The 11,924-nt window shown below is 41.6% G+C and overlaps 1 pseudogene; it reads left to right on the top strand.

Moving 5' to 3' along the window:
* Window positions 1-2,449: 2,449 nt before the first annotated feature.
* Window positions 2,450-3,487, top strand: LOC137969513 (uncharacterized; annotated as a pseudogene).
* Window positions 3,488-11,924: the final 8,437 nt, after the last annotated feature.

Here is an 11,924-nt window from a genome sequence, read left to right as displayed (position 1 = left end):
CACCGGGGCTTCAGTTACGATGCTTTCTTGAAAGCCTACGGGGTACACTGACCAAAGGTTTCTTCCCGTACGAGTGGTTTGACTCTTTAGACAAGTCGAAACAGACGTGCCTACCACCTCACGAGGCGTTTCATCCACCTTACGCAATGAAAACTTCACCGACGAGGAGTATCTTTACTGTCAACGGGTCTGCGACTTCCTCGAGTGGTACAACAACCGCGACGTCGAACCGTTCTGCGAGGTTAGTATAATAAGACTGTTTGCTGCTGGCAATGGCCCTGGCAACTTTATTTCTCAGGAGCCTCTATATAGGCTGTGGTCATTCGAAGAAGATGCTTGTTGGCACTGAATAATAAGGTCCTTTATATGTGAGGTCATCCATGGTTTGTCGTTGGAATGAGACCGAACCATTTTAAGAGGGAAGAAAAGATCAAGAGTAGAGTTCACTTTAGCATTGAAAGCAAGGACACAGTCAGAGATAGATTTGTGAGAAAAAACATCAGCCCAGTCTTGAGCACCCACCTCCCAAAGGCAAACGCAGACTCTGTCATCCTACGCAAAGGAAACTTTTGGCAGTAAAGCGAGTAGCTTTGGAACCACATACACGGTTCGGTTGCCAAAATGCAATGGAGTGATCTGAAGAACCTAGAGGAGCTTTACATTCAGGAGAAAAATAAAATTGACATGAATTACTAATAATCAAATCTAAAATACTATCACTTCTAGTAGGGTTGTCAACGACCTGAACTAAACGTTGCTGACTACAGAAATAAGAGATACCGAAGTTATTAAAATCACCTAAAACAATTATACCGCAGTCAGGATACTGGCCACGGATAGAGTCCACAGAGTCACTGAGGTATGAAAATAAATAATTTTGAACCGGCGAGTTAGGAGGATTGTAAACAACAGCGAAATAAATACTTTTCACGGATCTTGGAAGAAGATGGGGACGCAAACTCAGCCACAGGCATTGGAAGTCGGGATTGTCCAGGTTTTCAAGGCGCTTGCATGGAAATGAAGAGCTGACAAAAGCAGCAACAGTCGATGAACTTCATAACCGCCAATGCCAACGGCAGAATCCGGCAATCAGCATGAAACTAAGACTCGGTGACAGCAACAAAATCAACAGTATGGAGAAAAAGCGAACCACGAAGTTCGTCGATTTTGGGAAAATAAATGAGTCTACAATAGTTGATAATGTCTGGTGTGTCGAACGATTTAACATAACGGCAAAGTTACGTATGAAAACATTTTATTGCAGAGACATGTACCTGCACGTTTTTTAAAATAAAAATTGTGCTTTAGGAAATATAAGGCTAATGTATTCATTATCAGAAAGCAAATCAGAAGGCAAAGGCTGATTTGTTCCGTGTCATGGTATGCGTGTTCTTATCAAAAGCAATGCGAAAAAAGGTTATTTCAAATTATACCATGCTGTATTTTGATAGATTGAATGATGTCTTCTGCTGATTCGCGGAAACGACCTGATCTCGGAGAACAGTCAAGCCTACTAACCATTTATGGCTCCAGGCCCAACAAGAAAAAATGCACTACTATTGTTACAACAGCTGACAGCTGCCATATGGAGCCAGATATCAGCATGAGTAACGCAGACCTCCTGGAGAATGCTGTTGCACGGGTACTAAACCAACCTAACAGGAACAGGGTCAGCGGATGTGAGGTGTTGCCAACATGCCATCTCTTAGGTCTGAAGATAGTCAAGAGGTCGTACAACCCCTGACCATGACATAATAAATGTAATTTGTCTGCCTAGTCAGGATAGCAAGGGAGCAACTTGGTCTCGTTGTACGGTACCTACACGATGGCGCATCTGTTGAGTGATTAGTGGAATACATTGAGTGCGAGACCTGTACTGGGGTAGCCATATGTAACCAAATTGTGCAAGCAGTGGCCAACCTAGGACTGGATCCTAAAATGTGCAGGGCTCAGACTTGACATGATGGGGCTGGTGACATTGCGGGATCCCAGAATGGGTGCGCCAAGCATTTTCAAGAGGTTTCCGCACGAGCAGTGTATTTTCATTGTGCCAGCATGAACTGAATTTGGCTCTTGATCTTCTTCAGGTATTCGCCAAAGCGGCAACGAGAGTTCGAAAACAATGCCATTGTCAGTGCCAGTGATGGTGAAGAACAGTATCCATGAAAGTGAATGTAACATTGACAGGGATTCGGCTACCACAGAGGATGATAGTGATTCCCAGGACGATGAATATGAAAATGGCGAGGAACAGAGTAGTGACATGGAGGATGAAGATATCGTTGAACCAGATAATCGAAGGTGAAGGCAGCCAAACTTAAGATCAAGCCAAGACAAGATGTGAGACAAGATGGGTGGAACGACACACGGCATTCCAAGACTTTGAAGATCTCTATAAACCCCTGCTGTTGTGTCCGGAGAGTATTTGCCTTAACAAAAATGGAAAGAAATGGATGCAAAATCCAAGACCGAGCCACAGGGACTGTTCCATCAGGTCAAGAGCGCTGTTTTCATTGCTGCTTTCTACACTGCGAAACATCTTTTTGGATACACCTTAGGACTTAGCTGTTCGTTGCAGGGTTCCACACGTGATGATACTGAGGCGTACAAGCATATAACAGTTGTGAAAGATCAGCTGCAAGATATAAGCAATAATACATAAACAGTATTCTTCTCTTCAGTGTATGAAAAGATTAAGAAGATGGCTAAGATAGCAGACATAAGGATTACTATCCCCCGAACTTGTGGTAAGGCAAACAACACTAATGCCAAGACACCAGTCGCATACTTTCGGCGCTTGTTATTTGATCACTTCCTTGACAACCTGCTGCAGCAATTAGAAACCCGCTTTAATGGACTATCAGAAGCAGCATTGCTTGGACTGCTACTGATACCTGCCAACTTGCAAAAGCTTCAAAGCTCTTTTCAAGAGAAAGTTATTCGTCACTTTTTGCCCGATCTGCCATCCCCAAGCATTGCGTCTCAGGAGCTAGAGCTGTGGAAGCGCTTTTGGTATGGTAATTTCATTTCAAATTTACTAAAAATACACCATAGTTTTCGCTAATTTTATCTGCACTCATGTACATGGTTATGAAACGCTTTTTTCACTGATACGCGAAAGAAAACATTTGTGTTTTGAAATATATGTAAGTGGTTGCTTTCATTTTCAGGATCAATAGCGTCGAAAAACCCTCCATTCTACAAGAAGACAACAAAGACCTATACCCCAATATCCACACAATTTGCGGCTCCTAATGATTGCCGCTGTAACCAGTGCAACTGGAAACGTAGCAACTCGTCGCTGTGCTTTTTAAAAAAGTGGTTTTAGAAGTACCATAAGAGAAGACCGCCTTAACGGACTGTTACTGCTCTTTATTCGCAAAGACGCAGCTCTGTATTATGATGCAATTATGACGACTATGCCAAGCACAACCATGGAAGGATGACATTTGTCAATCCCCTGCCAATGAATTTTATTATGGTTTGATATGCATATCCTTTGTTAAAATATTTGTTAAAAGTCTTTTTAGAATGTTCGAAGCCTACATTTTTAGTCCCCAAAGACTCAAACAAACTGAATTTGAATTTTTTTCAGGGAGACAATGTTACCGCCTTTAGCGGAGGCTGTGCTCTCGCCGCAATCGCTTCGGCCCCTGCTAGCATCATAAAGTGTTAATTACTTTTTGACCACAACAAACCCTGTAGTTTCTTAAATATTCAGCATTTAAATGTTTATTATTCATTTTATTTGCCACAGAAAAAAGAAAAAAGAAATAAGATACAATATGAACAATCAAAAAAGAGAAGATAGAAAGAAAATAACTGAATTACATTGGTGGCGAGGAGGCCTAAAAGAAACTACGTGTATAAATTAGTCCGCCCAAGGTAAAAACATCTAAATACAATACAACCTTTATTTATCCTCTATGTATACATGAAACTACGCTACCTATCGTATGATAAACACAGAACATCCGAAAAGACCAACTACACATCCAAGCTTATACGCACTATTCATATTTCAACATATTACAATACTAACAATATCAGTTTAAGTTGGGAGTTGGAGGTGATAGCATCATGCTCCATTTATGGGTAAGAAGTGATACCATTTTTTATTATGAAAGTGAAGTTTTGTTTATTTTCCTCGCAATGAAAACGCTCGATTTGGTTGCGGTTGTTTTGCATTTTGATATTAAACAGGGCAATAGTAGGAACGTTTTGCTTAATTTCGAGCGAAAATTTTTAAGGTATTTGCTCTCAAGTATAATGTAGGTAACTAGAATATTGTCAGCATCCAATTATCCGACAGCTAAAAAAGCCCAAATGAAATATCTTTAATATGGAAGTTTTTAGAGATTAACATTTGTGATTTGAGGCGAATGTTTAGCTCATTCCAAAAGGTGCTAACCTCACTCACACACTCACTCACGCAAAAAATCAAAGCCAATTTTTTGATGTATTAATTAATGACGAAACTATACGAATGCACTCTACAGGCAATACATCAAGCCAACTACACATTAAGAATGCTCGTTCCTCCATAAGAAACAGCTTAAAAAGGACTACATTCTACTGGGCTGAAGGCTCGCAACAACACTTCCGAAGGCTTTAGAGAGAAATTTACACACAAAGAAGTCCATTCGACTACCAATTGGAAGACTATCTCAAAACTATCAGAAACCCAGCACATAGAATAAGTGTGACAAAATTGCGTCTGGGGTTCATTGCTTGCGAATACAGACTGGGAAATACGAAAATAGAGTGCACCTATCCCAGTAGATGGAAGAACGTGTCTAGTCTGCAATAGAGGCTATATAGAAGACGAGCGGCACTTCTTGATGTATTGCCCAGGGTACAATAACATTAAAAATGAGCTCCATTCTCTCCTTTCAACACACGATGTTGTTTTCAAAAGCCCTAATGATGAGGATAAAATACGGTATTTACTTACCCTAGAAAACGAAAGCACTTCAAAGATCGCAGGTAAATACACATATTTAATGTTTCAGAAGAGAAAAGACTTCCTAAATGCAAAATAATTAAAATAATAATTTTATACCAATTGTAATACAAGTAATTGTATGATCTTTTTAGTTAATTAGTTATTCTAGTAGATATCATCACCTTTATTGTAACGAGACCGATACCTCCCTTTGGAGAGCAAATAAAGATTTACTGTTTGCTGTTCACTCACTCACTCACTCACTCATTCATCGGGCCCATGAGGACTCTTAAGGCCGGCCAGAAGATTGCGCCATCCATCGCGGTCTGCCGCCGATGCGACCGCAGCCCCCCACCAATGCCATCCCAGCTGGTTTCTTTCTTTCTCCACAGTTCTTCTCCACGTTTCTTTCGGCCGGCCTCGCCTCCTTTTACCTTCAGGTGCCCACGTTAGTACGGTCGTCGAGATGTTACTAGGACTAGTCCTCAATATGTGTCCTATCCATCGCCATCTTCTCACTCGTACAAGGGCTGATACCGGTGTACTCCCTGTGGAGGCGCGGTAGCCTCATGGTTAGAGTGCTCGACTCCGGATCGAGTGGTCCGGGTTCGGATCCTGGCCGGGGACATCGCGTTGCGTTCTGAGGCAAGACACTTTACTCTCACGGTGCCTCTCTCCACCCAGGTGTATAAATGGTATCGGCGAAAATGCTGGCGATAACCCTGCGATGGACTAGCATCCCATCCAGGGGGGAGTAGAAATACTCCTAGTCGGCTTCATACTACGGAAACCGGAGATAAGTGCCGGCCTGATGGGCCTTCCTAGGCTCGTAAAGAGACTTACCTTACCCTGTTGCTTCATAAAGCTCTTCGTTGCGAAGATGGTTTAGACCAGAATCTCCTCACGCACTCTCCTCAGGTATGTGCGGTGAAACACATCCAGTTTTTGAGGATCTACGTTGTTGTCACTCACCACATTTCGGAGCTCCCATTACAGTAGCGACGCACAGCACATTTGAGTTCAGGATGCGCAGCTTTGGTCTTCTGGGGCCTGAATCTGCTTGACCTCCAGCTGTTCTGGAGTCTGGTGAAGGCAATTCTTCTAGTGCTAGTCGCCTCTTGCTGACCGCTTCTGTGCCACCACATTTGTCAAGTACGAACCTATGTACACGAAGGATTACACGTCTTTCCACCTGCTCTCCTCTCTATCCTTATGTTAGTCTGTAAATCCTGTGGTTCATCCTAAGCGTCTTTGTTTTGCGCTGGGTTGAGTCTTGAGGCCCGACAACGACGGCGGTGGTTACCTAGACTATCAGTCTTCTTCTGGAGATCAGCAAAATCTGCTTGAGATAAGAGCAACATCATCAGCATAATCCAGGGTCTTCTAGAACTGGTGTAAGCTTCCATCTCAGGCCGTGTTTTTCTTGTGGAAGGGGCATGACCCAAGTCCATGATGAAGACAAAGATGAAGCCAGACATCACGCACCCCTGCGGCACACCGCTCTTCACTTCAAACCAGCTAGAATACCTTCTGCCTTCTGACACACAGCTTGAGCTCTACAGGTATAGTGCCTTGAAAAGTCCTGAACAAGATATGCCAGAGATGCCATACTGCCTCATAAATCGTCCACCAAAGTCGCTCTCTGGTGATGCAGTCAAATGCACTTTGAAAAAGTCAACGAAAGTTAAATGTACACTGGTGCTTGCCATTCCTGGAAACTGCTCCAGGATGCTCGTTAGAGCAAAGATTTCCTCAGAAGCTCCCCTTCCAGATCGAAACACTGCCTGCTCCTGACCTCATCATCTCGTCAACAGCTTTCCACTCTGTCAATGAGCACCCTGCATTAAAATTTTTGCTTGGTACGGAGCGCAGGGATATGCCGCGATAGTTATCACACTCAGTGAGGTCTCCTTTCTTCGGCACTTTCACTATAAACCTTTCTACCGTATAAAAGACACGGTTCCAATGTCATCTCAGGTCTTTATTACAGGAAATAACATAAAGGAGGAACGGCTAAACCAAATTTGAAGAGCACAATTTTTGTCTAACAAATTTCTATGAAAAATGTTATTATGCAATTCTCGTAACTTTGTATTCAACGTTATTTTTAAAGGCAAAAGAAAATATTCGTTCCCAGTCTAGTTCACATGTCTCTGTGTTGAACACTTCGTTGTATTGTTTTCATAGAGGTAGCGTTAGAAAAGATTTTCGAAGAAAAAAAGTTTCATACAATATTTTCGATTCAATCTTTTCAACATCGAGCTTGTCCTCCCAAGTTGTACTGGAAAAACTATCCAAATATACATAAAAATCGTGTAAAAGTACCGCGTTTTCAATTGTCTTTAACAAACTACGCCATTCCTCCCGGAGTGCATTAAAGATACTAAAAGGAAATAATGATCACTGAGTGAGAGGTGTGCATGTTGTAGGTTTAAAAAAAAAACCTGTTTAAAATTGCTATGTGAGAGCGAGGAGGTTCCGAACAGTAATAACACCAACATCACTTAACTTTTGGTTGTAAACTGAGAGGGATTCAATGCCAGGGACGAATCGATCTCCATAAAAAATTGTTCATAAATCTCCGAGTTTAAGAAGGCCCATGTCATGATGCACTCTTTGTAAAATTTAGGAAGGGATTATTGATAACTTTGACTAGTGGAAAATGGGACAGTGAAACAAGAAGTTACCACCAAACCATCCCTACAGTGGAAAATCAAAGAAATACTTCCAAATGCGCTGCATATGGAGTTTAGATACTTCTTTATACACATGATATTGGCGCTGAGATAATCGAGGTTCAAGTGCAGGCATTCTTAAGTCCGCCTTTTTCTATTGTGATTTATTAGAACCGCGCGTTGACACTTTATCTTTACCTTTCCAGACAAAAGAAAATAACGTGTTTATCTTAAGATAAACTCCTTGTTACTTGAAATTAATGTCCGCCTATACAAGACCTTAGGTAGAGCAAACGATTTAATAATTTGCATCTTTCCAATCAGCGTTAATCTTCTCAAACTCTCATCCTTTTACCAATTGTTTTAATCATTTTGCAATTGATTCAAAATTTTGTTTATAAAACATTGATGTATGATAAGTAATTCTTCTTAAATTCACAAAATTCATCTAGTTCTAAGCTGTTGCAGTCTCGTTAAGATTGCAAAGTAGGAGAGACTCACTTTTATCGTGGTAGATCTTAAGGCCAGTATGGTGTCGCGAATAAATTAATAACATTAAAAAAGAGCTAAGGTAGAGACTGTTTAATCTCGAGACTAAGGTTGTCATATCGCCACTGCCTATTACTGTTATTCGATGATTGCTGCGAGATGGATATTGCTAACACTTCGAGAACTATACTAAAAAGACAAGGGAGGGAAAAGGTTATCGTTTATACAAAACGGTCGCCGTGTAGCAATTAATATTTTAAAAAGAGTTAACTGAATAGCGTGTAATGTGAAGTGCTAGATTTCAAATCCCATATGAACCATGTGAGCGTTAGCCCTACAGATTGACAATGGGCCCCCACACGAAGGACAGAGAAAAAACTCTGACTAGGTCAGGTCCCACCCTGGTACAGAGTTTTTCTCTGTCATTGTGTGGGTCCCATTTTCCATCTGTAGGGGCTAACGCTCACATGGTTCATATGGGATTTGAAATCTAGCACTTCACATTACACTCTATTCAGTGAAACTCTGTTTATAATAAAACGAGAGCGGCGAAAAAGGATCACTATGGAAGTATATCTTATGACCAAATTCAATGATCAGTATCTTGAAATTAAAATCGGTCAACATATGACTGCATCAATCCAAAGCTTGAATGGGAACAAGCCGATTCTGCAAATGGCCACCACGGAAAGAGGCATAACACAAAAAGCCCTAACGCAAAAATCCATAACCCCGCAAACAGCCATAACGCAAGTCGGCATCACGCAAAAGGCATGACGCAAAGACGCATAACGAAAAATGGCCATAGCGCAAAAAGGATAACGACAATGAGGCATAACGCAGAGGCATAACTTAAAACAGGAAGTTCGATAGCGAATACATGTTCTTTCCCTAGAACAATCAATTGACGTTTTTTTTTTAGAGCTGAACTATTTACGGAGTACACATCTGGTCATCCATTCTCCAAAGGGCCCTTTGAGTTATGGCTTATTTTCAAGTTATTGCCGTTTGCGGTATGCTTTTGCTGCGTTATGCCTTTACTGCCTTAGAGCCTTTTTGCGTTGGGCCTCTTTGCGTTACTCCTCTGACGTTATGGATATTTGCGTTATGGCCATTTGCAGAATCGGCTTTAATGCCATTCATCTTTGGATTGATGCATTCATGATTTGAACGATTTTAATTTCAACTACTGATCATTGAATTTTGTGTGGTTCCCATAAATATACCTACATAGATCACCCATGACGAACTCATCGTTTTAACCTGGAAGGATGGTGTGAAAACGCCATTGTAAACTACGCAACTCGTTATATTCTTGGTAAGAATGTCCTGATCCCATGTTAGGAAGGACGCACCGAAGCCTAAAAAAGGAAAGAAATGTGTGGCGTAACCTTCTTGCACTACGTATGAGCTAGACCTGGTATTCTGTTTCTCGTTGGCGTTCTAATTCTTCTATTCTAGTCATAGGTTCTCAGGCGTCATGTTGTTAACCTTATCAGAGCTTCTAAAGATATGCCAAAAATTGCAATACAGCAGATCTGAGCAAATTAAAAAAAAAACTCAGCTTTAAGTTTATAGTCCCTCCGAGTGCTTGACTTGAATAAACTGGGTAGCCATCGCGTGTGGACCACGGCTCATCATGATATGTCAAAATGGATGGCAAAACCAGCGACAAATGCAGAAAGAAAACATTTTCCAACACCGTTTTCTACCTGAACAACGATTGTTATGCTAACAATTTGATTTCAGTGAAGATATCTAAGCCTAGTCTTAATCGTCCTAAATGTTTCCAGCTGCATGGTTATCCAATTGCTCGCTCCTTGGTGAACAAACCGGCGGATGCGGCGGTAGCACTATATACTAAATTGACCACACCAAGCAGATCGCTCTCTGTTGTGTCTCCGAAACCTGTCTCAATAGCAAAGGAGTCGCGTTCGGCGTTTTGATATGCCATGAGGCTTATCTTATCGTAAGGAAAAGATCGTTGTGATTTGCGAACAGGTAGGGGAGGTTTCTATCTTTTGCGAAAAACGACTGGAAGATGAGACGCCTGGATCCTCATATCATATGATTTTGACTGTTTATGGGGTGCAAAATTATTACTGTTAATTCCGAATATGATGTAGCCGTTGTTTAAAACCACCCCCCAAGATCCTGCATACGCTGATGTGGAATTATTAGACCATCTATCTGATACCTGTGAACAAATCCTCTCATCGTAAACCTAAACGTTTAGAATCATCATTGCGGGTGACAATCTACCAATTGAACGTACGGGATTCGTAGGAGCCGAAAATCACCGTGCACAGAAGAGGCCATAGAGTCTTAGATGTGTTTTCTTACTAGTGCCCACAAAGTTTGGAAACCACCCGTTGTATTAATGGTCTTGGGCGGTCAGGACCACTCGCTGTTATGGTTACTCCTCGCGTCGCGTCCTTAGACCTGACAGGTCGTGTATGTTAGGGAACACCGGAAGATTCAAATGGAGCATAAGCTGGACGCGTAGCGCTTGGAGAATTGTTACTGTCTTGTGCTGATACACCGAAGCGATGCACCTATTGGAAAACACCCTCAACGAGATATTCAACGAAATGCTTCCCTTGAGAAAGGGGTGATTAAATGTCTTCACGAGACCCCCATTATAATGTCGCCACTGGTTTAACATCAAGAGATAGGCCGAGGGGTGAATAAGACATATAAGCAAGGATAAATGAGTCTAATCCGCTACAACCACGTGCAGGCTTTTTCGATTTGAAAATAGAAACATGAAAACGGAACCAAGGGTTGGTGGGAATACTGTCAACAAAATTTCCTGGCAGAGAGTCTAAAGCATTAAACATCAGCTCTGTTGTCAACCTGATGACCTAAACCTGTTCTTTCAAGAATTCACACTGATCCGCAGTAGTAGTAACCACAGTCCGGAGCTCTCATCTTATTCAGGAAGGAACTCGGCGTCCCAAGTCTTGATCGTGGGTACTTACTGTTAGGAAGGTTTATGACTCTTTTGAAAAGCGTACAGTTCTGGTCGGATAGATGTCCCTACTGGCTGTGGAGAGATTTTGCATACCATCTTGCTCCAGTGGTCACTAAGATTATAAGGAAAATTGCAACACACCGATGGCGCTCATAAAATGTCAACACAATTGGCTCGGGTGGCTAGATGGTGATGTAGACTTTGTTCGAGTTTTGTCATTTGACTTTAATAAAGCTTTTGGACACCGTCTCATAAAATTGTCTGTGAAACGTTGAAGTCTATTAATCTCAAATCCAGATATCATCAATTGGATTGTAGTAGTTTCCAGGGTAATCGCACAAACAGAGGGTAGTCGTTGATGGAAAATATTACTGACTTTGTTGATATTAAACAGAGGAGTGCCTCAGGCAAGTCCATTGGAACCTCTTTTATTTTCTGTTGATGGTTAACGATATAAAGTTAGTTGATTCAAATAATGGGATCTCGAACTATGTTGATGATGTCACCATTAGTGTACACGTTAGAAGTAAGTCTGGACACAGTGCTGGCAGAAGTTAAGAATCTTGAGAAACTGGGGCAGCCAAAAACAGGATGTCTTTGAATTGTCAAAAACGTGGGAATGATACTGCGTATTAGGACTACTAAGCCTGCTCCTCCTCACGCTCGGGATTGATCGGAAAAAAGTGGCTGAAACTTTGGGTAATCAGTTTTCCTGAAGAATCCTTGTAATTGGGAACTTATGTTGACCAGCCTACTTCTAGAGCTGCTAGTCGTCTTTATATTCTCTAGGATATGCACGTATTTACGGTTACTCTAGATTCAGCTTAGTTCTGCACTATAC

The sequence above is a fragment of the Montipora foliosa genome, chromosome 1 (genome assembly GCF_036669935.1).
Source record: "Montipora foliosa isolate CH-2021 chromosome 1, ASM3666993v2, whole genome shotgun sequence".
Classification (NCBI taxonomy): domain Eukaryota; kingdom Metazoa; phylum Cnidaria; class Anthozoa; order Scleractinia; family Acroporidae; genus Montipora; species Montipora foliosa.
The sequence above is the reverse complement of the archived record's forward strand: the minus strand, read 5'-3'. Positions and strand labels throughout refer to the sequence as shown.